The 26,513-nt window shown below is 46.3% G+C and overlaps 1 long non-coding RNA gene across 3 annotated transcripts in view; it reads right to left on the bottom strand.

Moving 5' to 3' along the window:
- The window catches only part of LOC125150665 (uncharacterized), a 48,554-nt gene that overhangs the window by 8,852 nt on the left and 13,189 nt on the right, over positions 1 to 26,513 (bottom strand). Inside the window, exon 3 of one of the 3 annotated variants that reach the window (XR_007146428.1) lies at positions 20,483 to 20,611. The exons of 1 other annotated variant lie outside the window; for it this stretch is intronic. This is a non-coding gene — a long non-coding RNA (uncharacterized LOC125150665). Of the gene's footprint in view, positions 1 to 19,731; positions 20,612 to 26,513 lie in introns of those variants that run through there. One more of the 3 variants, XR_007146426.1, reaches the window with a different exon arrangement.

A 26,513-nucleotide genomic window follows, 5' to 3' on the forward strand; every position in this document is an offset into this window, starting at 1 on the left:
AGAAAAGCAATCCAATAAATACATATTGTGGGGAGAGGGGGGAAGCTTTGGTTCCCTCCAGCTTATGAAGTCAGCTCCCAGGGGATGTTGGGTTGTGTCCATACAAACGGTGTCCAGGCATGAAGACAATGGTCGTGTCACACCCGGGTGGATGTCGCTAGGGGTGGCAGGAGTCAACGCTCCAGAGGCACCTAGCGGACGTGGCCAATCTCAAGGCCACAGAGTAGAAGGTATTAAGAAACCCTGAGAAACTGCCCCGAAAAGAGGTGAACCTTCTACAGTGTGTGGTACAAGGGGATTAAGAACAAGCAGATGAGGGGCGCCTGGGTGGCTCAGTCGGTTGAGCGGCCGACTTCGGCTCAGGTCACGATCTCGCCGTCCGTGAGTTCGAGCCCCGCGTCGGGCTCTGGGCTGACGGCTCAGAGCCTGGAGCCTGCTTCCGATTCTGTGTCTCCCTCTCTCTCTGCCCCTCCCCCGTTCATGCTCTGTCTCTCTCTGTCTCAAAAATAAATAAATGTTAAAAAAAAAAAATTAAAAAAAAAAAAAAAGAACAAGCAGATGATAGCAAGAAAGGTCAACCTGGTGGCTCAGTCCGCAGGGCGTGCGACTCTTGATCTGCGGGGGCGTGAGTTTGAGCCCTGTGATGGGGGTAGAGTTTACTCAAATAAACAGAGAACAGCATATATATTTAAAAAGGAAAGGTAAACTCGAGTCGTTTCAAGGAAGGAGGAGGCATTTGTGAGAAGCAAAGGGGCCTGCCTGAGGCCGTAGCATCTTCCGGGTGAAGTGCTCCTGTCAGTTGTCATGGAGAATACTTGGATTTAAACACGGAGGCCTTCTTCCTCCTTATGATTTCAAGCGTCTAAGATATGGATGGGACGATGTCTAGAATGTTAAAGAATGGTAGGGGCACGCAGTCTGTTAAGTGTCCGACTTCGGCTCAGGTCATGATCTCACGGTTCGTGGGTTCGAGCCCCGCCTTAGACTCTGTGCTGACAGCTCAGAGCCTGGAGCCCGCTTCGGATTCTGTGTCTTCCTCCCTCTCCGCCCCTCCGCCATTCGCACCGTGTCCCTCTCTCTCTCCCACCCAAAAATAAATAAATGTTAAAAAAAAAATTAAAAAAAAAAAGAATGTCAGAAACAAGGAATTCCACACTCACTAGGAACCAAAGAAACCGAGCGTGTTTGCACCGTGACACTTCTGTTTCATGGCGTGTGGCGTGGGAACTTCCCACTCCCCAAGTTCCAAAAAATGATACAAAATGCTTATACACCGAATAAATCTTTAACGGTTCTCCAAAAGCAAGGATGGGAAGGCTCCGACCACCGTAGTTCCTAACAGTTCCCAGAAAGATGGTTATCGGGTAGGGCTGGATAGGGAGGAAGCTGTGGGGGTCTCCACCACAGCCACCAGGCATAGGACAGGGACGGGAGCCTGCTGGCCAGCCCGGGGCAACGTGGTCCCGTGACCACCCGCTGCCGAAAGATGGGGAAGGGCAGGAGCGCGGAGGCGCGGGGTGAGGTGAAGATTTGAGGGAGGCCAGGATGAATCTGGGAGGGATGCGTGGCTGGTCTGTGAAGGCAGCAGAGGCGGCCCGTGGGAGGCCGGAGTATTCTGCCTGAACTCCGGGGAATCGTTTTGCCTCGGGAATGCGGCGGGACACGGCTGCACTCTCCAGTGAGCGCACGGGCACGGGCTTCGCGGTGCTCTGGGCTTCCGCCCAGTGCCACGAACAGTGGCTACGCCTTGCGGAGCTCTTCCTCCGTCCGTGATGCAAATGTAAAGTTACTGCGCTGTATTAGCGTTCCCCAGAGAAACGGAAGCACAGGATAGGAGGATGTTTATACATAAAGATATACGGAGGGAGACTGAGATTTATTATGAGTAATTGCCTCATGCAATTATGGGGGCTGACAAGTCCCACAATCTGTTTGCAAAATGGAGGCCCAGAGAAGTCAAGCCAGTTGTATGACTCAGTCCAAGTCTGAAGGCTGGAGGACCAGGTGAGCCCGTGGTGTTTACCCAGTGAGATGTGGTGTCCCAGCCCTGGCAGTCAGGCAGAGGGGGAGTTCTCCCTTCCTCCACCTTTTTGTTCTATTCACGCCCTCGCCGGATCGGACGAGGCCCACCACGCTGGGGAGGGTATCGGCCTCTCTCGGTCCACTGATTCAAATGCTAACCGTGCCCCGAAATGTCCTCACAGACACGCCCGGAAACACGCTCGATCTGGGCATCCCGTGGCCAGCCAAGCTGACACATGAATGTAACCATCACACCTGCCCAAGCTCACTGAGCCGGCAGGTGGGGGCAGGGATGTGATGTCCGAAAGCCCTGCTGCTAACCACAGTGTACCCCCGCCTTAACTAGAGGTGCCTCGCAAGGCAGAACTCGGAGAGGAAGGGGAAGAAGCACAGTAAGTATTTTGTCCCCTTCGTTTGGGCCTGATTGCCTCGTGTCTCATGTTGGGTCTGTTCATGTTGGTTTTTCTGCTGCAGAGTGAGCACCCAAAACCCACATCGGGTCGCGTCGCTTGCCCTCAGTAGACCCTCCCGTTAATAAATAATAACGGCCAGACTCCCTTGCCTGGAACTCGAGGCGCTCATCATTTTAGCGGACACCAAATTTGCAGACACCCCTCCTTTCTTCACCTGTGGGTTCCGAACCGGGGGCTGCAACCACAAGGGAGCGTGGTGCGAACTTGACGGAGACTAGCCACGCGCTGTATGTGCACGTGTGGCTGTGGCTCGGTGAACATTTAACCTTATGTAGGTTTCTGCTCACGGTGTAGAATGGGTCTTCCTGTAGGACACAGTCAAAGCCGTACGAAGCCACAGCTTTGTACCACTGACGTCTGCTGTTTTCCCTGGAGCCCCGGTGTCCCATGAGGAAGCTTCAGGGACCCATGGGAGGCCGGGGGAGGGAAGAGGCAGCTGCTGGTAGTCAGCGCCCTGCTCCTCTTTCTCTTAGTTTCGGGCTTTTCTGCCCGTCCTCACTCTGTGAAGATATCCTCCCTCCCCCCGACCTGGGTGTTCTTCTCCCTTTGAATTTCTACCGCGTGTACCTGCCCGGCCTCAGCCATGTGCTGTCTTGTACTATTTGTCTTTCTTCCAGCGGAAACAGGTGGTCACCATTCAAGTAGCGTTATTCGAAGTAAGTTCGGATACGAGAACATTAGAACAAAGTTTTCAGGACAACCGTTTTGCAGATCAAAATGCATCTGTTCCGTATTACTGGTGTCCCTCGGTCTTTCAATCCAAAAGTTAGTTTTCGTGGTGTATGCCTAAAACACATGCACTCTTGTAAGTCGATCACGTCTCAATTTAAAAAATAAATTTTGTTTTGAAAACATAAAGATAAAACTCTGTCCTCTGAAATTGTACCCTTTAAGGACAGCTAAGAATAACTTGAGTAACCCGACCGGGCTCTGAAAATGCAAAACAAAATGGTCCTAGTTTTTTTAGACCAGAGAGTTGCAACTTTTGCTAGTTTATCCCACAGTTACTAGCTTTTAAAAAAATGGGTCCATCCATCCATTCATCTTCTCATCTACCCATCAATCCTGAGAGAGAGAGAGAGAGAGAGAGAGAGAGAGAGAGAGAGGATGCATATACTAAAGTCATTTAAAACATTAAACATTAGTAAAGGTTAATATCTCATTTTTGGAAAAATAAATATCAAAAGAATTTCCAATATTGTTCTCATATTGCAGAGGATAATATTGTAAATATCCTGGGCATTAGGACCCCACTTATGAGCACAGCTCTGTGTGAGGGGCTCAGAGGCTGTGGGGTAATAGCTCTTTGTACATTTGATGAACTGATTGGGAGCCTTTTTTTTTTTTTTAAGTTTATTTATTTTTGACAAAGAGCAGGGGATGGGCAGACAGAGAGAGAATCCCAGGCAGGCTCTGCATTGTCAGTGTGGAGCCCGATGTGGGGCTCGGACCCACAGACTGTGAGATCATGATCTGAGCCAAAATCAAGAGTCAGGCTTAACAGACTGAGCCACCCAAGCACCCCAGAAATCTCTTTTTTAAATTTTTTGAAAGGTGTATTTTAGGACCTCAGCTCAAAGCTCTTAGATGTTTCTGAATTTTAAAGATACATCCACATCCTTAAATTTATTCTTCCCCCTATCTCTTTTCACCAGCCTGGAATTGAGTAGGTGATACAGCATTATTGATATTTTCCAGGTCTGAACTATTTTGCACACCTCTACTATATTGGCATGGAGCCTGGGTTTCCTAAGGTGTCTAAAGACTCGCCTCTTAGAAAAGCAGGCAGGAGAGTCACAGGTTGGCTTGCGTGCCTTCCAGCAGTCAGGGAAAGCTTACCCTGCACACCACCCAGCAAAGTCTAACGACACAGGAAGCTGGGCTCCGAACCCATGAGGACCTGTGCTTATTCCAGGAACCAGACACCCCTGTATGGGATATAAGACCCCCTTTTAAAGGCAGTAAGTCCTCTGAGGGCTGGTGTTCAAATAGGCTTTGGGGAAACCATCACCTGTTAAAGTTTTTGTGGGGAACATCTCTGGATCAGTCTTTTAAGGAATACCATCTGGCCTCTGAACTTAGAGCTTCTTTAAAATTACTACTGACCCCGAAGTCATTCTATTTTGCTATTTTCCGCTTTGGGTTCCGGCTTGAATGAGTCCTGTCCAATATTTTTACGGTATTTATTTGTAAGATTCACCAATTGCTAGCATTGACTATGTCTTGGGCTTCCAATGGAATAAAAACATTATTTAAAAAATTAAAAAAATTTTTAATGTTTATTTTTGAGAGAGAGAGGGAGACAGAGTGCTAGATGGGGAGGGGCAGAGAGAGGGAGACGCAGTGTCCGAAGCAGGCTTCAGGCTCCAGGCTCCGAGCTGTCAGCACCGAGCCCCACACAGGGCCAGAACCCACGAACCATAAGATCACAACCTGAGCCAAAGTTGGATGCTTAACCAATTGAGCCACCCAGGCGCCCCTAAAAATATTATTTTAAAAGGTACGCTTCTAAACTTCTTATCCCCTTTTATGAATGTTTCCTAATGAATCCTCATTAAGCCATTAAAGTAAGTATGATAATTTATTATTACGTATTTGTTTTTCTATAAAATGAGAACAGCTTGTCTGTAATGGTCACAGAAGCTTCCAGAACATCTGCTTTGAAGTTAACTTCCAAAGGCCTCGTGTGGAACAATCTGTTCTCCGCGTACGGGACTCAATCATTGCTCGAGTCCCTGAGAAGCGATGGCAGGAAATCAACTCCTGCTGGTTCGATTTGCACTATTTTTAAGCCATTTTATTTTTGGCAGTAGATACTCTGTTTCTTGACACATACTCGTTACTTAGAAGAATTCCACCAATATTCCATGTCTATACTAAGACTAAAGGTTAAGTCGGGAAGAGATACCCAGAGTAAATTCGAAGAGTGCAGCCACAAAAACACGGGAGTTGTAAATGTTTGAGGCGTCCCGAATTTTGAATCTTTGAGGTGTTCTTGTGATTTGAGGCGCTCCTGAGATGAGTCAGAGGATCGGAAAGCCAAGTTGGAGTAATCTTGCACAACCCGTAGGATCTGTATCCGCCGAGCGTTTGTTGTGTGATTCACCGTAGGAGCATCTCGCTTCCCGCCAATTTCACATGCGGGTTTCCGGTTAACTTTTATTTTATTTATTTTTAAATTTTTTAACATTTATTCATTTTTGAGAGACAGAGAGAGACAGAGCATGAGTGGGGAAGGTACGGAGAGAGAGGATGACACAGAATCTGAAGCAGGCTCCAGGCTCTGTGCTGTCAGCACAGAGCCGGATGCGGGGCTTGAACTCCGAGTGGCGAGATCATGACCTGAGCGGAAGTCAGATGCTCAACCGACTGAGCCATCCAGGCGCCCCTCCGGTTAGCTTTTAAAAATACAGATGGGATCCAAGCCAGTCTTCTGGTTTCTTGCCGCGTAGACTCAGCTTCGCTAGTCAAGGTGTGGTCTGAGCTCCAGGGCTGAGAACCTGACACAGAGGCTTCTAGAAACACAGAATCTCAGGCCCCGCCCAGAATTAGAATTAGTTTCCATATCTGTAAGGCGAGAATACCTGACTTACCTCACTTCACTGAATTATCCTGCTGATGAAGAGGAAAGAATTATGGAAGAACTTTGGAAAGTTAAGGCTGAAACACCAAACAAAGGCTTAGGTGTAATTGAGTGCCCACAGGCGTGAAGACGTACCCGAGCTGAATGCTTAGAAACGGAGAGCAGAATGGTGGCTGTCAGGGGCTGCGGGTGGGATAGGCAGGAAGAGTCTGGAAACAGGACACGCACTCCAGCTCTGGGATGCCTGAGGTCTGAGGATCTGATATAAATCACGATGACTACAGATGATGACAGTGTAGAGCTGAAATTGGCTGTGACGGGAGAGCTTACAGGGTCTCCCCAAACAAAAGGTAAACGTGTGAGGTGAAGGATATGATAACTCATTGGGGGATCCTCTCCCAACGTGCACATACATCACATCATCACATCATGCACTTCACGTCATGGTTTTGCCAGTGACGCCTCAGTAAGACGGGAGGAGAAGGAAGAAAAAGGGCATAGCGTATAGAGTATCAGGCAACTGTGTTAGCATGTTAAGGTGGCCACCACAAAGCACCACAGCCGGGCAGCTTAAACTACAGACACTTATTTTTCTTAGTTCTGGACACTGGAAGTTCGAGGTCAAGGTTGGTTTCTCCTTGGGGGCACCCGGGTGGCTCAGTCGGTTGAATACCCGACTTAGGCACAGGTCATGATTTCACGGCTTGTGGGTTCGAGCCCGGTGTCAGGCTCTGTGCTGACAGCTCAGAGCCTGGAGCCTGCTTCGGTTTCTGTGTCTCCCTCTCTCTCTGCCTCTGCAAAGAGCCTACCTCCTCTCTGAGGTACGGGGGGTTAGGGCTTCCACATATACATCTTGAAAGGACACAATTCAGCCCATGAGTGACTCATGTAACTTAGCATAGTAAGTAGTTGGTGGAGTTTTTATAAAGCAAAAGTACCTCCTTCATGGTTTATCCACTCCACAAATGCGGCCAATCGTTAGGGTTTCCAGTGCTTTCCAACAGTCAGTCACTTCAGAAATGCAGGTACCATTAAACTGACAATGGTGAACCAAGGCGCAGCACCCCTGGTAAGTGGGAATTGACTCCAATGCACCTCAAATAGATAAAGATGGGTCTATGGTATTTTTCAAGTTATAAAAACATAAAAGGAACATAGTATAGAAGTATAGAAAGAAAACTTTAAAGTTTCCACTTCTCCCATCTGATCCTCATCAGATTACCAGTGGTAAGCAGTTCAGTAGGATGTATTTTTCCATGTTCGAAATGCCTGCAGGGGCGCCTCGGTGGCTCAGTTAAGCGCCCAACTCTTGATTTTGGCTCAGGTCATGGTCTTGTAGTCGGTGGGATTGAGCCCCACGCTGGGCTCTGTGCAGACAATGTGGAGCCTGCTTGGGATCCATTCTCTCTCTCTCTCTCTCTGATCCTCTCCTGCTGTCTCTCTCTTAAAATAAATAGACTTGGAATAATAATAATAATAATAATAATAATAATAATGCCTGTATATGAGAACTGACACTAAGGCACATGCAAATATGGGAGTCCACATGGAGGTATTTTCACACCCACCTCACTTTTATCAGAAATCCTTCATCATATCTCAGCTTCGTGATATCTTTCAGTGGAGGTAGATTTAACGGCTCAACATTATATATCATCAACACATCTCAGTGGGAGGAGGGGTGCATAATGCACCTTCCTCTTGCTGGTGACAGCAGGAAGTCCCGGCGCCCGACGTCTTTCTTGAGCAGGCCTCGCTCGTTGGCCACCTGACGGCTCTCTCCGGTGCACTGTCCTCTTGCCGCCCTCACAACAGAGAGCTTAGGAACAAGACAGATGTCCACTTTCCTAGCCTCCCTTGCAGCGAAGGAAGGAGATGTGACCCCTATTTTTCAGCGAGATATAAGGGAAGTCAGCTGTGGCTTCCAACAAAGATCTCTCTCTCCTGACAGAAGGAAAGGTGTCCACAATGCTCTTCTCTGCCGTGACATAAAGTCACGTGGGGCCACCGAGCCCATGGGGGAGGGCCAGGAAACAGCAAGGGTGCTCCTCCACCCAGAAGAAGAAGAGCTCCCCAGGAATCAGACCACGCTGACTTTAGGGACTTTTAGTCATCAAAATACACCACAGGCTGGAAGATCTCTACCAGCGCCTATAACCAACCCGAGAGTCATGATCAGATTATACTAAAAACTCCTACCAATCCGTACGTAAAGGGGCACGCTTCACCACAGAGGATATCCAAAGGGCTAGTAAGCCTACGAACAAGAGCCCACCGTTCTTGGTTATCAACAAAATGCAAATCAAAACCATAGTGAGATCCACCATCCACCCACCAGAAGGCCTAAAATCAAAAGGCTGAAAATACCAAATGTTGACAAAGATATCGAGCAAGTGGAACTTTCAGACGCTGTTGGTAGGAATGTAAGTTGACATAATGAATTCAAAAACTATTTGTCAGTATCTCCTAAGGATGGACATATCCACAGATCTCAGGGGCATCTTCCCGCTGTTCTGGTCACTGCCACCTCAAAGAGGTATCACAGAGGGGACAGTGCCGTGGGTAGGAGCAGCGGACCCCGCACCCTCAAGATCTCTTCCTCACCTCCACTGTCCCTACTCATCATTTGCTTGGTGTCCCCCTGGCCTGGCGGGAGGCGGCAGACACGGCCTCTGGGTAGAAGACCCCCGCCCAGAGCCTCAGTCTCACGGCAGAGCCGGACTTGCCGTGTGTCTCTGTCCCGTTGGGACACCTGCTGTCTTTTTTTCTTTTTAATTTTTTTTTTTAACTTTTATTTATTTTTGAGACAGAGAGAGACAGAGCATGAATGGGGGAGGGTCAGAGAGAGGGAGACACAGAATCTGAAACAGGCTCCAGGCTCTGAGCCATCAGCACAGAGCCCGACGCGGGGCTCGAGCTCACAGACCGTGAGATCATGACCTGAGCCGAAGTCGGCCGCCTAACCGACTGAGCCACCCAGGCGTGGACACCTGCTGTCTTGTTGTCTTTCCATCCTGGTGTTTGTAACAACCGTCAAAGGAACGCCAATCTAGCAGCTACGAGACGCAAGCAAATATAGAGCCGCAGAATGCAGCGATCAAACAGCCGCAGCAGCCACAGAGGGGCAGACCGGAATGGCCCTTCTCGAAGTGAAAGCGGTCCGAGGACAGCAGTTCCAATGAAGGAAGGGTGCACGCGTACATGCACAGCCTCGCCCAACTATGAGGAGACAGCCGGGGAAACCTGGGATTCAAACATTCTGCAGGACACCTGGCCCGCCTGGCTCTTCAAAAAAGCGAATGTTTTTAGAAGGAAAAAAAGAAGCGGGGACCTCTTCAGATTACAACCAGCCTAACCAAGTGCAACGTGTGAATTTTACATAGAAAAAAAGTTACGGAAGACCTACCGGGAAATTCTAAGTATCGGTGACTTTGCAGAATACTTATCAGGTATTAGGTGTGATAAAGGTATTACACAGAACAATTTCCTTATTCTTCAGACATACATATTTAAACATGTGGGAGTAAAATATCATTATGTCTGCAAGTCCCTTCGAAAAACAACTGGTGAGGTTACCTTTCACCAGTTACTGGTAACAAACATAGTTTTTACCAGTTAACAAATTGGTAAAAGGTATACACGTGTTCGCTGTACTCTTTTTTCAAGTTTTTTGTAGATTTAAATTTTTTTCAGAAGAATTTCAGGAAAAGAATCTCTAAGTAATGAAAAATAAAACTTAGTTTTATTATTGTTTTTAATGTCTATTTATTTTTGAGAGAGAGGAGAGAGAGTGCGAATGGGGAGGGGCAGAGAGAGAGAGACACAGAATCCAAAGCAGGCTCCAGGCTCCGAGCTGTCAGCACAGGGCCCCGATGCAGGGCTTGAACTCACGGACTGCGAGATCATGACCTGAGCTGAAGTTGGACGCTTAACCAGCTGAGCTACACAGGCACCCCTAAAACTTAGTTTTAAATATAAATTTGATGCTAAGGGGCGCCTGGGTGGCTCAGTCAGTTAAGGGTCCGACTTCAGGTCAGGTCGTAATCTTGCGGCCCGTGAGTTTGAGCCCCGCGGCGGGCTCTGTGCTGACAGCTCAGAGCCTGGAGCCCGCTTCAGATTCTGTGTCTCCCCCTCTCTCTCTACCCCTCCCCTGCTCATGCTCTGTCTCTCTCTCTCTCCTTCAAAAATAAACATTAAAAAAATTTTTTTAATTTGATGTTAAAACAATAGGGACCATAACACCCTGCTCCAGAAATGTGTCACGTGGCAAAATCTATGGTTTTGTTTTACATTCTGAACATTTACTGCAGCGAAACGCAGAGAAATAGGATATGAAGCCACAAAACCCAGAGAAATAAAGACATGGCCGATAGCTTTGATAAAGACCCAGGGAGAGAGTGAGCACAGATCCCAAATGCACAGAGAGACACAGAGATGCTCTCACACGAAGTGGGAACAGCGCCCACAGAATGCCATCCTCTTGGAAAACAGCCACTAAACAGGTTGAAAAAGTGGAAGCAGAATCATTCGGTCAGGAGCTCAAGCACCAGCCCTGGCTCTTACTAGCTACAGGACACTGGGTAAGTTTCCCTTGTAACTATCCAGGTTTCCACTTCCTTATCAAAAGTGATGATTAAAATACAAAGATGCAAAGAGAATTACGTTCAACACTTAGCAAAGTGCCTGGCCGCTCTTATTATGATCACAGACATACTTCACAAGGTTTTGGGGGGTGCCTGAGAACTTAAATAATCATCTCAGGGCGCCTGGGTGGCTCACTTGGTTAAGTGTCCGACTCTTGATTTTGGTTCAGGCCGTGATCCCAGGGTCACGGGATCCAGCCCTGCATCAGGCTCCCAGTGGGGTGTGGAGCCTGCTTAAGATTCTCTCTCTCTCCCTCTCTCTCTGCCCTTCTCCCCTGCTCATGCTCTCTCTCTCTCTCTTTAAAATGAAAAAAAATTAAATAAAGGTCATACTGAATAAGTGGGGGCTGTTTTTATTAAAGTCTGAATAGATACGTGTAAAACATTCTGCATGAGGTCATAATGTTTAAGAAGAGATGCTCTAGACCGGGTAAGAAATTTGTACCTTCGTATAGAAATTGCTAAGATGTTTTCTTTGTGGGGGAGCAAGGCACAGATAAGAGAGATGGCCTCTGCCTCAAATCTGTTTTATTTAAAACAAAAACTGGCCAACCCGTCATTAGATTTTTCAGTGAGAAAGATACTGAGAAGATAGGAAAATGCATTAAGCGTGCCACTGCATACCTTTGACCTTTGACACCCTGATCACCTTTCTCTTCAGGTTTTGGCGTGTCTAGCCTTTTTTTCCTTCAATTTCATTATATTTTAGAGGAGATGGGGTAGCCTACAGCCACGTAGAGTCATCCAGGCGTGGCTGCCCCCTAAAATAATGACATGTCGTTTCGTGCTCAATCCTGTTTCTTTTTCCTCCAAGAAGGAGCTTAGGAGGTCCGTGGGGAACCCGACAAAACACGGCAGAAGCCGCGGGTGAGCAGAGAACCTGCCCCAGCCACCCTCACACTTTCTTCTTCCATGACTTCTAGACACCTGTCACCTCCACGCCAGGTGTGAGGAAGGAGGAGATGGTCACCCAAGAGACCGAGAAGAGCTGCTCGGATGATCAGATGAGGCCAAGTTTAGCATACAGGAGGGACTTCTCGTCCGTGTTTTCCCTAACGGCAGCAAGGAGCGCGAGAGAAACGGCTGCACAGTTGTACACAATGTTAAGGAGTATTCTTGGAAAGATCGGAGGTGAGAGTGAGTTAAGCTTTGCAAGCCGACGTTGTTTCCAACACGTTGAGGACAGAGGCGCCGCCACATTAGCCGAGCGGTCAGGAGTACTGCGTGTGGTGCTTAACTTTACGCATCAACTTGCTGGATCCCAGGGCACCCAGGCGCTGGGTAAACGGTATTTCTGAGTGTGTCCGCGAGGGTGTTTCCGCAGAGATTCACGTTTGGGTACGTGGACTGGATAAAGCAGATGGCCCCCTCCTCAGTGTGGGTGGGCCTCAGCCTGAATAGAACAAAAAAAGGAAGGGAGAATTTGCTCTCCCTCCGGCTGCTTGCACTGGGATACGCCCTCCTGCCCTTGGGCTGGGAATTCTGCCATCAGCTCCCCGGATTCTCAGGCCTTTGGACTTGGACTGGAATGTACCCCAGAGGCCCCTGGGGCTCCAGCTTGCACATAGCAGATCTTAGGACTTGCCTATAATTGCATGAGCCAGTCCTTATAATAAATCTCTCTCTCTCTCTCAATCCCTCCTTCCCATATATGAGATACTGTGTACATGTCATGCATAGATACACATGCATGTATCTCTAAGTACATATACATCCTACTGGTTCTAACCAATATACTGAGATTTATGACTCATGGCATACGGACTGCAGCTGAGGCCGTGGATGCGGGTGACATCAGCCCAAGAGGGCATGTCAGGAGCAGAGAGGACAGCACCTAGGACAGCATCCATACTTAGGAGCAGGAAGGCATCTATAAGGAGAAGCTGAAGAGGGAGGAGCAAAACCCAGAAGCCCTGGTGTCACAGACCCCAGAGCACAACCACAGGAGAATCCTGGAAGGAGAGGCATTTTAACTAGGACTTGGACGCCCCCCTTGCCAACTTCAGACATTCAAATAGCAGATTTTCTACACTGACTTGTTGCTTTTCGTTGCGTCTCTATATTTATTTGCAATGTCACTGCCGGGGAGAGTTCCAAGTGGAAACGGCTATTGCTTCTTAAAATGTTTTTCTTCGAGGCTTGGTGGGGAACTGACATGTGCCAAAATATCACTGCCCAGACCCCTTGTTGCTGGCAGGGGCACAGGCAGCCCTCGTGGAAGAACCACGTGTGATCAGCATTAGCGGCACCGACAGTGGGCGATCAGACCACGGCTCCTCCTTCCTGGAGCCTTGTGGACTTTACACCAGCACCTAGGAAGCGTCCTCGTCCCACGGGGTTAGCCTGAGTTGAATGAAGCCTTTCTGTCTGCCTTCGGAGTTACGGACAAACCCAGGATAAAGGAGACAGGTAAAATCAGGAGGTGGGACCCTGACACTTAGGACCGCATTCAGTACATAGTATAACTGTGCCTTCAGAAAGTCAAGGTCGTGTAATAAGGCTCGGGCACGCATAGCAGGGGCTACGTTTTATTAAGAGAGATTACACTAGACAAAGTAATGTGGTGCACAGTCCTTAACTGGGGCCTGGTGTGGACACAAAAAAGCAAGTCCTGAGACAACCGTGAGACAGCTGGAAAGCTGAACTAGGACTTGACTTTGGAGATACTGGGGCATTATTCATTTGGTCAGGTATGATGGTGATCATGTGACTATAAAGTAAAAGTTCCATTTTTGAAATGTTTATTTATCCTTGAGAGAGAGAACACGTGAGTGGGGGAGGACAGAGAGAGAGGGAGAGAGAGAATCCCAAGCAGGCTTTGCACTGTCAGAGCAGAGCCCAACATGGGGCTCGAACTCATGAACCATGAGGCCCGAGGCAAAGTCAGACACTTAACCAACTGAGCCACCCAAATGGCCCTAAAAGTTTCTTTTTTATTTTAATATTTATTTTTATTTTTGAGAGAGAGAGAGAAACAGAGTGAGCTGGGGAGGGGTAGAGAGAGACACACACACACACATACACAGAATCCGAAGAAGGCTGCAGGCTCTGAGCTGTCAGCACAGAGCCTGACATGGGGCTTGAACTCATGAACCATGAGATCATGACCTGAGTTGAAGTCAGACGCTTAACAGACTGAGCCACCCAGGCACCCCCCTAGAAGTTTATTATTTTTTTTAAAAAGAAAGGCATACTGGTGAAGCATTTAGAGGTGAACTGTCATAATGTCTATAACTCACATTGCAAATACGGTAGAAAAAATGTGGGAGAGGGATGTCTTTCTTTTAAAGAGATACACGACACAATATTTAGGGGTTTAAAATATTTCACACACACAAATTAATGAAACAGAACAGAATTAGATATTACTAATGTTCACCAACATCTGGTCCCCCCTCCTTTCTGATGGCCTGGGCGGGGGGTGGGGGTACACTCCGCCATGTTCTTGAAGTCAGTACCCTAACGGACAGGTCATCAGATCTGCCAATGGAGCATGAGCAGAAGTAATGAGGAACTTCAAGGGCAGTGTCTGCTTGTCTGCACTGGCTCTCAGCCTGCTCTGGGCCTGCACCATGGAGCACTCAGAAGTCTCTTGCCTTGATGTTGGAGCCTCTGTCAACCCGGGTCCGCATGCAAAGACCCTTGCCTTCCCGCCGACCTATGCTGGACACAGAGCAATACATTTTGTTGCTTTAAAAACTGCTATGGGGCACCTGGGTGGCTCAGTCGGGTAAGCCTCCGACTTCGGCTCATTTCAAGTTCTCTGGGTTCATGAGTTCTCTGTGCTGACAGCTCAGAGCCTGGAGCCTGCTTTGGATTCTGTGGCTCCCTTGCTCTCTGCCCCTTCCCCGCTCTCTCTCTCTCTCTCTAAAATAAATAAATGTAAATAAAAAAATATTTAAAAAAAAACTGCTGTAAGGCCACTGAGGTTGTTTGTTACTGAGGTATAACATAGCCTTTCCTGACTGATACAGTTAACAAGCACTGAAGCTGGGTGACAGGTTGATTTTACGATAAAATCAATATAATTTTTTACAATACAATATTTTCACAATAAAAGATTCAAGAAACGATCTGCTTTGAAAACGAGTCTCTATCTCGCTGGCATCGCATCGAGACTTCGGCATATTAACGTCTTCTTTGCGGTGCTGAAGCCAACTCTACTGTCAGCGTAACTATTTTGATACAGTGGAAAGAGTCAGGACTCGGTACTATTTGTAACATTGATTCTGATTGACAAGAATCAGGGTCTCTGGATTTCACTTTCCTTCCCCCATAAAAATGAAGAGTTTAGATGACACAGCCTCTGAGCTGCTTTCCACTTCTAAACTATAAAGATTAAGTAATTTAGGTATGTATCCGATTATTTCTAAATGCATACAAACATATATGATAGGCAGCTGATTTGAAATCTATTTGCTTTTTCTTTGAGCTTAAATTTCTTTCTCGATCGTATTAATTTTGTTTCTTGGGTAGATACACTGCCAAGGAAAACATTTTTAAGAAGATGGTGACTTTGAGGGTGAAAGCAAGTAAATGTCAGCTTCCCATCCCAAAGCGTTCGCCAAATAGTAGCCCATATTAGGACTGAGTAGGTACGAAGCACCTTGAGGAGACCCAGGGCCAGAAGGGGGGAGAACTCAGTGTATGGTAAATATACATTTATAGAGATAAGACTGTTTACAACTCTTACTCTTACAAAGAAAGCTGGGGCTATTTTAAGTGTCAGAAATTGGGACTTTAGTGCTATTTTAAGGCAATAAATTCAATACTTAAATAGACATAGTAATCAACAAGATACCACCCAGGAATAATATACTTTGAGAAGATTCCCTGGTGGCCAAGGGCCAGAGGCTGGGAGCAAACACTTCCTTACGTCACTCTTCTGGTTTCCACGTGGAAGGATCTCACTGGAGTGACACTCTGGGCCCCTTCTACCCTCTCCTTGCCCCACGGAGGAAAAAAGGGCTCATATGACTGATTATCATCAAAGTCAGGACGGTGGTTCTGTTACTGCGATGGCTACTGAAGGTGGCAGGGGACATACAGAAGAAGCTTCCAGGTTGGATGGCCACTCTCGGTTTCTTGACTTGGTTAGTGCTTTCCAGTATATATCTAACAACAATGCCCTTACGTCATATATTCGTCTTTTGTGGTTTTCTGAATTTTCACTTCACAGTAAGAAGAGTCTGGCTGGTCATTTGGGGCAAGGGACGTAAGGGTCAGTGGCTTGGCCCCTTCCTTTCCCGTCTCTCTTGGGGGGGTACCTATCTGCAGAAGTGGGCCTTCTCCACTCCTCCATGCCTTGGGCCGTAGGGGACCAGGTCCCCCAAAGATGGGGAGGCCAACAGTTAGGACAGCTCCGGTAGCTGTTCAGTTCTGTCGGTGACTGAGGAAGTGGGTCTTGTTCTGGAGCCTGGTACCGGGAGGTCCATTTGGCTGCAGAAGGAAAGCCCCGTTTGCTAACAGCCAGGGCTAACGGCCCTAACGCCAGGGATCAGAGGGAGAGAGGAAAACCCTTGAAAACACCAACATGGATGTTGACTCTCCCACGCCCACACCCTTTTCTCAACAGGTTGGGTGGGGGGGGTAGCATAGGGCATTTTTTATTTTTGGTCTTATTTGTTACTAGCCAACAGTGCTATAGAAGACGAGAAAACAAGACAAGGGGAAAGGTGTTAAGTCGGATAGGTATCCACAAGTAGAATGAAAGCCATCGGCAGCATTCCTAGGATGTGTTAAAAATAAGTTCGCAAGCAGAGCTTGTGTGTGTTAAACACGGACAGAGAGGGAACGGAGAGACTAAGAGGTACCTGCAGTTCGTGACTCTAAATATTCACGAGGTTTTCATTCGACCACCCTGTCTGGCCCTCTGTGTCCTCAGTCTAAGAAATGCAAATAGAACCCCGAGCTGTGGAGCTGCTCACAATAGTGAGCTGGCTGGCAACAGTGATGGGGACAGGGGCGCCTGGCTGCGGGCACCTCTCCGGATTGGGTCTCCTTGTTCAAACGTCCATCTGGCCCTTGTGACAACAAGGCAGGCATGGTTCACGCAGCAAAGACAGACAGACACACAGGTGACATTAACACAGCGAATCGAGGATTCAGGGAGTGAGTCCCCACCCACCTGCTTGCACCCAGCCCTGAGACCATTAGTGAACCCTATTTCTTTCCCTTTGCTCCTTCCTGTGTGTCTTAACTGACTTAATGATCTAAGTACTTGGAGCGGCTTAATTTGTCCTTCTGTGCTGGGATGTCCGGGACCGCTTGCCTGGACCACCTGACTGGTGGTGTCCAGCAGGCGATGACTATGGGATGAACCCCAACTAAGTGCACGGGAAAAACCAGGTTACACTGCAGAAATGCTCTCTGGCAGGAAAGCAATACTTAAAAGGAAGACCTCCAACCTAGGAGACTGGGAAAACTGATGAGTTTTTACAATTAGAAAGGCTTTAAGCAAGAGATTAGGAAATAAATCCAGGCCAAAAATTCAATGGAAGCCTGATCAAATCTAAAGAGAAAAGACAATCCAGAAAACCCAAAGGTGAAGGAGATGTCCCCGGGGTTGGTGAGCTGTGAGGAGTGTGGGCAAGCCCGAAGTCAGCCAGAGCAGGGCCTGGGGGCTGACCCCAGATGGCTCCTGCCTAACCCACCTTCCCCCGACTCTGCCTGGGGGCAGAAAGAGGATCGCCATGGTCGAGGGCACAGAGTATGACCCGCAGACCCAAAAACACTGCTCGTGGCCCTGTCACCAATCACAAAACCGAGGAACTTCTACCAGGTGAGACTAAAGAAGGGAAGAGTTTGAGCAAATCTTAGGAAAACATAATGACTTAACAGAGCGAGAGAAAAAACAGATCCTGCTCTGAGCCACTTGGTCACTGTAGTTTTGTCTTTCCAAGACTGTCTGACAAAGGGAATCACGTCACCCTTGACGCCCGCAGCCAGGCTTCTTTCTCTGGGCGCCAGGCCCCCGACGTGGACCCTGGGTGCCAAACGTGTCAGTTGCGAGTCCCTTCTTGCTGCGGGGCATAACCCCGTGGAATGGTCGCTCGTCCTCCCTTGTGCCAAAGGACACGGGGCGGTGTCCAGTGTTTGACAATCACGGCTAAAGCTTCTACAAGTTTCTGTGTGAACAGAATGTTTTATTTCTCGAGGCTCAAATCCCAGCAGTGGGACTCCCAGGCATCCACTAAGTGTATGTTGAACTTTGGGGACACTATTGAGCCCCCCTTCTGGGGGCTGTGCTCTGTCCTGCACCCCCAGGATGCATGGGGTTCCTGCTGTCTCACATCCTTGTCAGCACTTGGCGTCATTGGGGTTTTTATTTTAATCATCCTAATAGGGTTGTAGTGGCTCCTTCTAATTCCTTTTTTCCCCCTTTCTTGGGAAACTTTGGGGACTGACTGATCATAAAAACAAACAAATGAACAAAAACCAAAACCCTGTCACTTATTACAGACCTGGAAGAAAAAGTATGGAAAGTGGCTGAGGGGGAAAAAAAGATCTGAACAGCCAAAGAGCAAAAGAACTTTTGGACATCATCCGAAGAGGGTTTTAGACCAGATGTTGTACAGGAAACATAAAAATAATGGCTCTCTTTCTGACAAGACAAGACGACCATGCAAAGCCAATGGTGCATTAAGGTGTTGGGGATATGTGTTCTCGCCTCCGGCAACCCCTCTGTGAGGTTGTGGAAAGACCCAGGAACCTAGAATGAGCATCCCGAGACAAGACGACCACACAAAGCCAATGGTGCATTAAGGTGTTGGGGATATGTGTTCTTGCCTCCGGCAACCCCTCTGTGAGGTTGTGGAAAGACCCAGGAACCTAGAATGAGCACCCTCACAGCAGCAAAATGGCCTGTGAGCGAGCTACGCGAGCCCTTCACTCTCTCCCACTGTCCCATCCTTTTGAAGTTGTTATTTTTGATAACCATGTTTTCTTACCCCTGCTTCATGTAGGCAAGCAGGCTTTGGGGCTAAAAGTGTGTTCCAGTCTGGATCTAAATAGACACCAATTTCATGCATGCACATACACACACACGTGTGTGTGCTCTGACAGTGTGTTGAGTGTTACAACAACCTGGAAAATACTAACTAACCAGACTTGGGGGGATCCAAGTCCCCTATAAAACAAAGAGGTACAGCACAGAGCAGGCTGACCCAGAACCTGCGGCACGCCATTCCTGTGGGAAGACACAACTTCCCCAGGAGGGGGCTTGCTGGCGGTGACAAACTTGGATGGGGGAGGCGGGGAGCTGGAGGGGATGCCCCTGGGCCCTGGGGCATCCCTGTCTTGGTGCCGTGCTGATACCCGGGTTGCCTGCCGGATACCTGCCGCTACAAGACCACGGTCAACCAAAGATTGGGGAGATAACAAGTTGGCTCCATTCCAAGCTACAGCTGAAAACATAATTACAACGTATTGTACACGGAGTCCTAAACAATACCAAAATTTCGTCTGCAAGCCACTCTGGAAAACAGTGTGGAGGTTCCTCAAAAAATTAAAAATAGATCTACCCTATGACCCAGCAATAGCACTACTAGGAATTTACCGAAGGGACACAGGAGTGCTGATGCACAGGGGCACTTGTACCCCAATGTTTATAGCAGCGCTTTCAACAATAGCCAAATTATGGAAAGAGCCGAAATGTCCATCAACTGATGAACGGATAAAGAAATTGTGGTTTATATACACAATGGAGTACTACGTGCCAATGAGAAAGAATGAAATATGGCCTTTTGCAGCAACGTGGATGGAACTGGAGAGTGTTGTGCTAAGTGAAATAAGCCATACAGAGAAAAACAGATACCATATGTTTTCACTCTTATGTGGATCCTGAGAAACTTAACAGAAGACCATGGGGGAGGGGAAGGAAAAAAAAAAGTTAGAGAAGGAGGGAGCCAAACCATAAGAGACTCTTAAAAACTGAGAATAAACTGAGGGTTGATGGGGGGTGAGCGATGGGCATTGAGGAGGGCACCTGTTGGGATGAGCCCTGGGTGTTGTATGGAAACGAATTTGCCAATAAATTTCATAAAAAATAAATAAATAAAAAAAATTTGGTCTGCAAATTGACAGACTATAATCTGAGAAGTTGGGGTGCCTGGGGGGCTCACTCGGTTGAGTGTCTGACTCTTGGTTTCAGCTCAGTTCACAATCTAAGTGTCATGGGATGGAGCCCCGTGTCGGGCTCTGTGCTGAGTATGGACCCTGCTTAAGATTCTCTTTCTCTTCCTTGGCCCCTCCCTGAGCTCGCGCTCGCTATCTCTCCTCTCTCAAAAACTAAAAACAAACAAAATAAACTGACAAGTTGTTGGCAAAAGGGTAGAGCAATACAACTAAAGATCACAACATTTCCAAGCGATGGGTGGGATACGGCCCGATTCGTATCTTAAAGCAACCATCTGGAGCTATGTAATAGGTCATGGGCGACGTAACTCAGACGGCAGTGCACCAGTGGGACAAGAACACGTTATGTCACGGAAGTGGCGAACTGTGTTCCTGAAACTTTAGAACATCAAGGAAAATATCCTTTGATAATAAGGGCTAAACAAAGACACATTCCCTTAACAAGGAAGCCATTTTAACAGCTATCCAAGGGAGTGAGCCTTTCATCCGACAGGGGAGAGATGCGGTTATGAGAGGAGGTAAACGGAGCCAGTGATGGTGGATGGGTTACGGGCAGACATTACACAGAGCGAAGGAGCACTGCCACGGAGACAAACTGGGGGTTAGCGGCTGCTGTTCTGCCAGACCTGTGATGCCAGCTGCCCGGCCATGTCTCTCCAGTGACAGCAGCTGACCTGGCTCGTGCCCCTGGGGGGGCTTCTGCTCCCCCTTCTCTCCAAGTGGGAAGTACAGGACGTTCCTTGGACTCATTCGGCCTAGAGAGAGTTAAGAAGCATCAATTAAAAATGGGAATGTGAACCAGTGCAGCCACTGAGGAAAACAGTATGGAGGTTTGTTAAAAAATTAAAACCAGAGGGGGCGCTGGGGGGGGGGGGGGGCCTCAGTCAATTAAGTGCCTGACTCTTGATTTTGGCTCAGGTCATGATCTCATGGTTTGTGGGTTTGAGTCTGCTTGGGATCCTCCCTCTCTGCCCCTCCCCTGCTTGTGTGCATGTGTGCACGCTGGTTCTCACTCAAAAATAAATAGATAAACTTAAAAAAAACTAAAAGTGGAAATATCCTAGGATCCAGTAATTCCACTACTGGCCATTTACTCGAAGAACACAAAAACATTAATTCAAAAAGATGTATGCAACCCTATGCTTGTTGCAACATTAGTTACAATAGCCGAAATATGGAAGCAATCAAATGTCTTTCAATAGATGAATGAATAAAGAGGTGGTATACACACACACACACACACACACACACACACACACACACACACAGTGGAATAGTACTTAGCCATAAAAAGAATGGAAGCTTGCCATTTGCAACAACATGGATGAACCCAGACGGTGTTATGCCAAGTGAAATAGGTCAGAGAAAGACAATACCGTATGATTTCACTTAAATGTGCAATCTAAAAAACAAAACAGGGGCGCCTGGGTGGCTCAGTGGGTTAAGCATCCGACTTTGGCTCAGGTCATGATCTCACGGTTTGTGGGTTCGAGCCCCGCGTTGGGCTCTGTGCTGACAGCTCGGAGCCTGGAGCCTGCTTCGGATTCTGTGTCTCCCTCTCTCTCCGCCCCTCCTGCTTGCATTCTTTCTCTGTCTCTCTCAAAAATAAACATTAAAAAATAAAAAGTCAACAAGTGAACAAACAAGCAAATGAAACAACAAACTGACTCTGAAATACAGAGAACAAACTGGTGGCTGCCAGAGGGGAGGTGGGCGGAGGGATGGGTGAAACAGGTGAAGGGGATCAAGAGGCACAAACTTCCGGTTGTAAACTAAATAAGTCACAGAGACGAAAAGTACAGCATTGGGAGTAGAATCAATAAGATTGTAATAACCTTATATGGTGGCAGGGGTACCTACATTCATCATGAGGAGCACTGAGTAATGGAGAGAATTGTAGAATCAGTACGTTGTACACCTGAAGCTAATATAACATTGTATGTCAACGACACTTCAGTAATAAATAATAAATAAAGCTTAAAAAATAAATAGAACCTCGATCCGAGCACGACAACAACAACAACAACAAAATAGGTTGCCCAACAAAAGAAACTCCTAAGGTTTTAAGGGTGCTGGTGTTTCAACATAACTCCCTCTCTCAGGAAAGTGGCCAAGAGGAGATCTGTCACAATGATGAAGCGTCTGCATACCTGGACCGCCCAAAATGCAGAAAAAGTTCTTTTAAAAATCAATACTATTAGATGTAAGTTAAACAAGTTCAAAAATGTTGTTGGTAAGTGCAGAGGTATATAAATTGTATTAAAAGCTGCAGGAGAAATATTGCTGTTTTGCCTGAATTCTTGGGCAAATTATATCAGTTTGGCAATTCTGAGTTAAAAAAGGGCTGCGTATCTTCTCTCTGACCTCATTACTTTATGTTTTTAAAGTTTATTCATTTTTGAGAGCAAGAGAGTAGCACAAAGAGAGGAGGGGCAGAGAGAGAGAGAGAGAGAGAGAGAGAGAGAGAGAGAGAATCCCAAGGAGGCTCCTCGCTGACAGCACAAAGCCCGATGCGGGGCTGGAACTCACAAACCATGAGATCACAGCCTGAGCGAAATCCAGAGTCGGCATTTAACCAACTGAGCCAGTTAGGTGCCCCTAACCTCATTATTTTAAACCTTATGAATATCCTCTGTTGGTTTTGTGGGTCAGATAAATTATTCTTTACGTACGATATTTTCAGGCATGAAAATACAAACATGTGCATTTAACTAAATTAAGAAATAACTCCTGTTTTATAAAAACAATGGGTTTTTATAAACTCCAAAAAATAATGGAGATCGTTTTAACATGGTTATTTCACTTCTGCTATCTGCATGTGATTTTTTAAACTATTTTTTTTTTTTTTAATTTTTTTTTTCAACGTTTATTCATTTTTGGGACAGAGAGAGACAGAGCATGAACGGGGGAGGGGCAGAGAGAGAGGGAGACACAGAATCGGAAACAGGCTCCAGGCTCTGAGCCATCAGCCCAGAGCCCGACGCGGGGCTCGAACTCCCGGACGGCGAGATCGTGACCTGGCTGAAGTCGGACGCTTAACCGACTGCGCCACCCAGGCGCCCCTTAAACTATTTTTTTAAATTTATTACTTTTGAGAGATGGAGGGCAAGTGGGGAGGGGCAGAGAAAGAGAGGGAGGGAGAAAATCACAAGCAGGCTCCATACTGTGAGCGCGGAGCCTGATGTGGGGCTCGATCTCATGCACTGTGAGATCATGACTTGAGTGGAGACCAAGAGCTGGGCACTTAACTGAATGAGCCACCCAGGTGCCCCTCTGCATATGACTTTTAAACATCACCTCTTTGTTTTTAAAGTTGAGGATTATGTGACACTTTAGATATAATTCTTGAGATCTTTTGATTTTAACCCCTGGGACTAATATTAAGTTAATAAATAACATTGTCATCTGAAATCTTTGGTGATTAAAATGCATACAGATTACAAAAATGATCGATCGCTCTATTAGTACATACTTGCTTTCGGTGAAGTTCCAATTAAGGCGGTAAATGTAGGTGGGATATATACTGCCTGTTACCCTACATTTGCTACTGTTAATTTGTTTTAAAAGGCTGAAATTAAGACTTTAAATTGTTATCTAACTACACATATGTACATTTGTGTGTATTTAAATAAATAAACATGCACATTAAAATGTGTTTGACTGAAAAAGCTTATGAATGATAAAGAGAACAAACAGTTCAGATAAATATTACTTTGATCTTTGAATATACAGTGTGCTCTAAAGAAAACAGGAAACAACAAAAGAGTCCTTTGTCTCCAGTGGAAGACACAACCCCACAGTTAACTCTTATCTACTGAAAAGCAGAGTTTCAGGAGGCTGTTCTGTTTGTAGCACTGATTTCTTGAATTATTTTATTTTATTTCTATTATTATTATTATTATTATTATTATTATTTTACGTTTATTTATTTATTTTGAGACAGAGAGAGCACAAGTGGGGGAGGAGCAGAGAGAGAGGGAGAGAGAGAATCCCAAGCAGGCTCCACACTGTCAGAGCAGAGCCTGACGCGGGGCTTGAACCCATGGACTGTACGCTCAGGACCTGAGCTAAAATTAAGAGTGGGATACTTAACCGACTGAGCCAGCAGGAGCCCCATCTTGAATCATTTTAAACAAAAGTTCCTCATTTCTAAAAAGCTATATTTACTTACCAGTATGCTTAGTTTAAACCTTGCTTTTCTGGTTTTAATAATTTCTTATCTTTAGAAAACTCTGACATATGTTCATATCTTGATGTGATTAAATGTTTGATGACTCTTTTGATATTGCCCTTCCCTGATCTAGGTCTACAGTGAAAACAAAACTGGCAGCTCAAAAAAGAGAAAGTGATTAATTACATGGTGTTAAAATGTCATCAACATAAGTGTTTCAATTATTGTTTGCTTTTCCAGTTCAACAGAAGATACTTGGGTTTGTGTATAATGATTGAGGCAAAACTGTTCAAGAACTGATGTTTGTTCTTAGATATGAAACCTTTTTAATTTGGTGGCAACTATAATACATACTCTACAAAAGAAACCTAAGGTCCTGGGCATTTGTCAATATCCTTACTGAACATAACTTCCTTCCCTCTGGACCATCATTGACTCAATATACCCAAATGGAGGGTTCAACTCTTCTCCATTCTGATTAAATGCCAAGGACTAATCACAGCTATTTAGACTTATCATTTTCAGGTGGCTTCATAAACTATACAGCAGAAATAGGGTTTCTAGAAGTGGGGGAAAAAAAAGAACCTCAATACAAAATGGTACCAGATACCAAAGAGACTTCCCAATGTAAAATGATACCAAACAGATGCCAAACAGACCTCCCAAGGGACGAAATTAGGATATCCAGTACTCTGTTAGGGAAGAGATGACTGCATAGACATGTGTATTATTATCATCATTCTTAGTTAAGCTTCCTAGGTAATTCTATTGTTCTGCTAGGGGCTGAGAACCACCGGCATAAGGTGTGAATTGCTCATCAGTTCTGCAAACTCACCCAATACTTGAGAGCGGAAAACCATTCATAGTATCAATGATACAAGTGGTGTTCCAAGCTCTTGGAGCTCTGTACCTGGGTACGGGAGCCCTGTGTTCTGACTGCACACACAATGTCGAGATGATTAGTTGTTACATTTTTAGCAACAAAATTGTAGCAGAATTTCCTGGGCAACTCAATCTTATTCTGAAAGTTCACATTATTAAATGAATACCACATTGCTTGCAGAAGAATACACTGATCATAGCATTTAAGTCTGTCACACACACTTATAGGTACCGCAATCTGTGATATTTAAGGTAAAAAGTCGAAATAATCTTTTAACTGAAAAACAGCCTAGAATGTGTAGATATCTCAGACATCTAAAAATATCTTTAAATATTGTCATTTTATTCATGGACCCCACTGAAGAATGAAATGTTTAAAAATGCTATAATAAAAGAAGGAATAATGTAATTATTGATACTGTGAGAATTATTACAACAGTAACAGATCAACACTATATACTCTACAATTCTAGCTTAAAAGCCTGTTGTTGTGTGGGGGTGTGCCTGGGTGGCTCAGTCGGTTTAGTGTCCAACTCCGGCTCGTCACGATCTCGCGGTTCACCAGTTCGAGCCCCGCGTCAGGCTCTGTGCTGACAGCTCGCAGCTTGGAGCCTGCTTCCGATTCTGTGTCTCCCCCTCTCTCTGCCTCTCCCCCACTTGTGCTCTGTCTCTCTTTCTCTCTCAAAAATAAATAAAAAAAAATTTAAAAAAAGTTTAAAGCAAAATGTTGGGTCTTGAGATACTACTAAAATGAAGTAATTTGGGGGGCATGGGGTTCAGCCTAGTTCTGACTTCATGGGAAGCCACAGACCTTATTTTCATTTGTTCAACAAGAAGAACAAATATTTTCAAGCATCTAATTTGTCTCAGGCACTACAGAGGACCTGGGATACTATGGCCTGTATGAGGTACAAGGGACGATGCTCCTGGATCTTACAATCTAGCGGTAATCAGGTGTTGGTCCCGAAGAGCCAGAGACATTCTTCGACATAATTTAGAAATCAATCCTGGCCTACAGACTTGAAAAAGATGAGTGTTCGACCCCAAATAACGAAACTCGGTATGTGTCTCTGGGTTACATTTTCCCCAACTAACCCATGCACCAGCAGCATTACAGGGATGTGTCTGTTAAAAACACATGTTCTTACTCTCATATTTAGTAGGAGATAAAATTGCCTTTCTCTTTGGGGCTGAAAATGACTTTGGGCTCTAAAGGCCAGAAGATTCCGGGACATTTGCTGGGTTATGATACACTGTCATCAATCACAAGGATTCCAGACTGGGCTGTCTGGCCCTTGGGCTCTACACCCCAATGCATCTAGTACTTGAAGGAGACATCTCAGTTGTTTAAAAAGCAATCGGTGTGATGAGGAGGATACTGGGGGACTTTCTCCTTCTCTTTCTCTTTCAACGTGATGATTACCCCCCAGCGAAACTTTGACATTGTCTCTCCTTTCTCCTAACTACTACCACGACCTGTTTGTAGAAAAAAGACAAAGTCTCCAGCGTGGTGCGTACCCTGCATCCACCTCCTGAGTGGCAGCCAATCGCAGACATAACATGTGACAAATGTGTGGGGAAATACGGAGGCTTGCGCTGTTGTT

This window comes from Prionailurus viverrinus, chromosome D4 (genome assembly GCF_022837055.1).
Source record: "Prionailurus viverrinus isolate Anna chromosome D4, UM_Priviv_1.0, whole genome shotgun sequence".
NCBI lineage: Eukaryota > Metazoa > Chordata > Mammalia > Carnivora > Felidae > Prionailurus > Prionailurus viverrinus.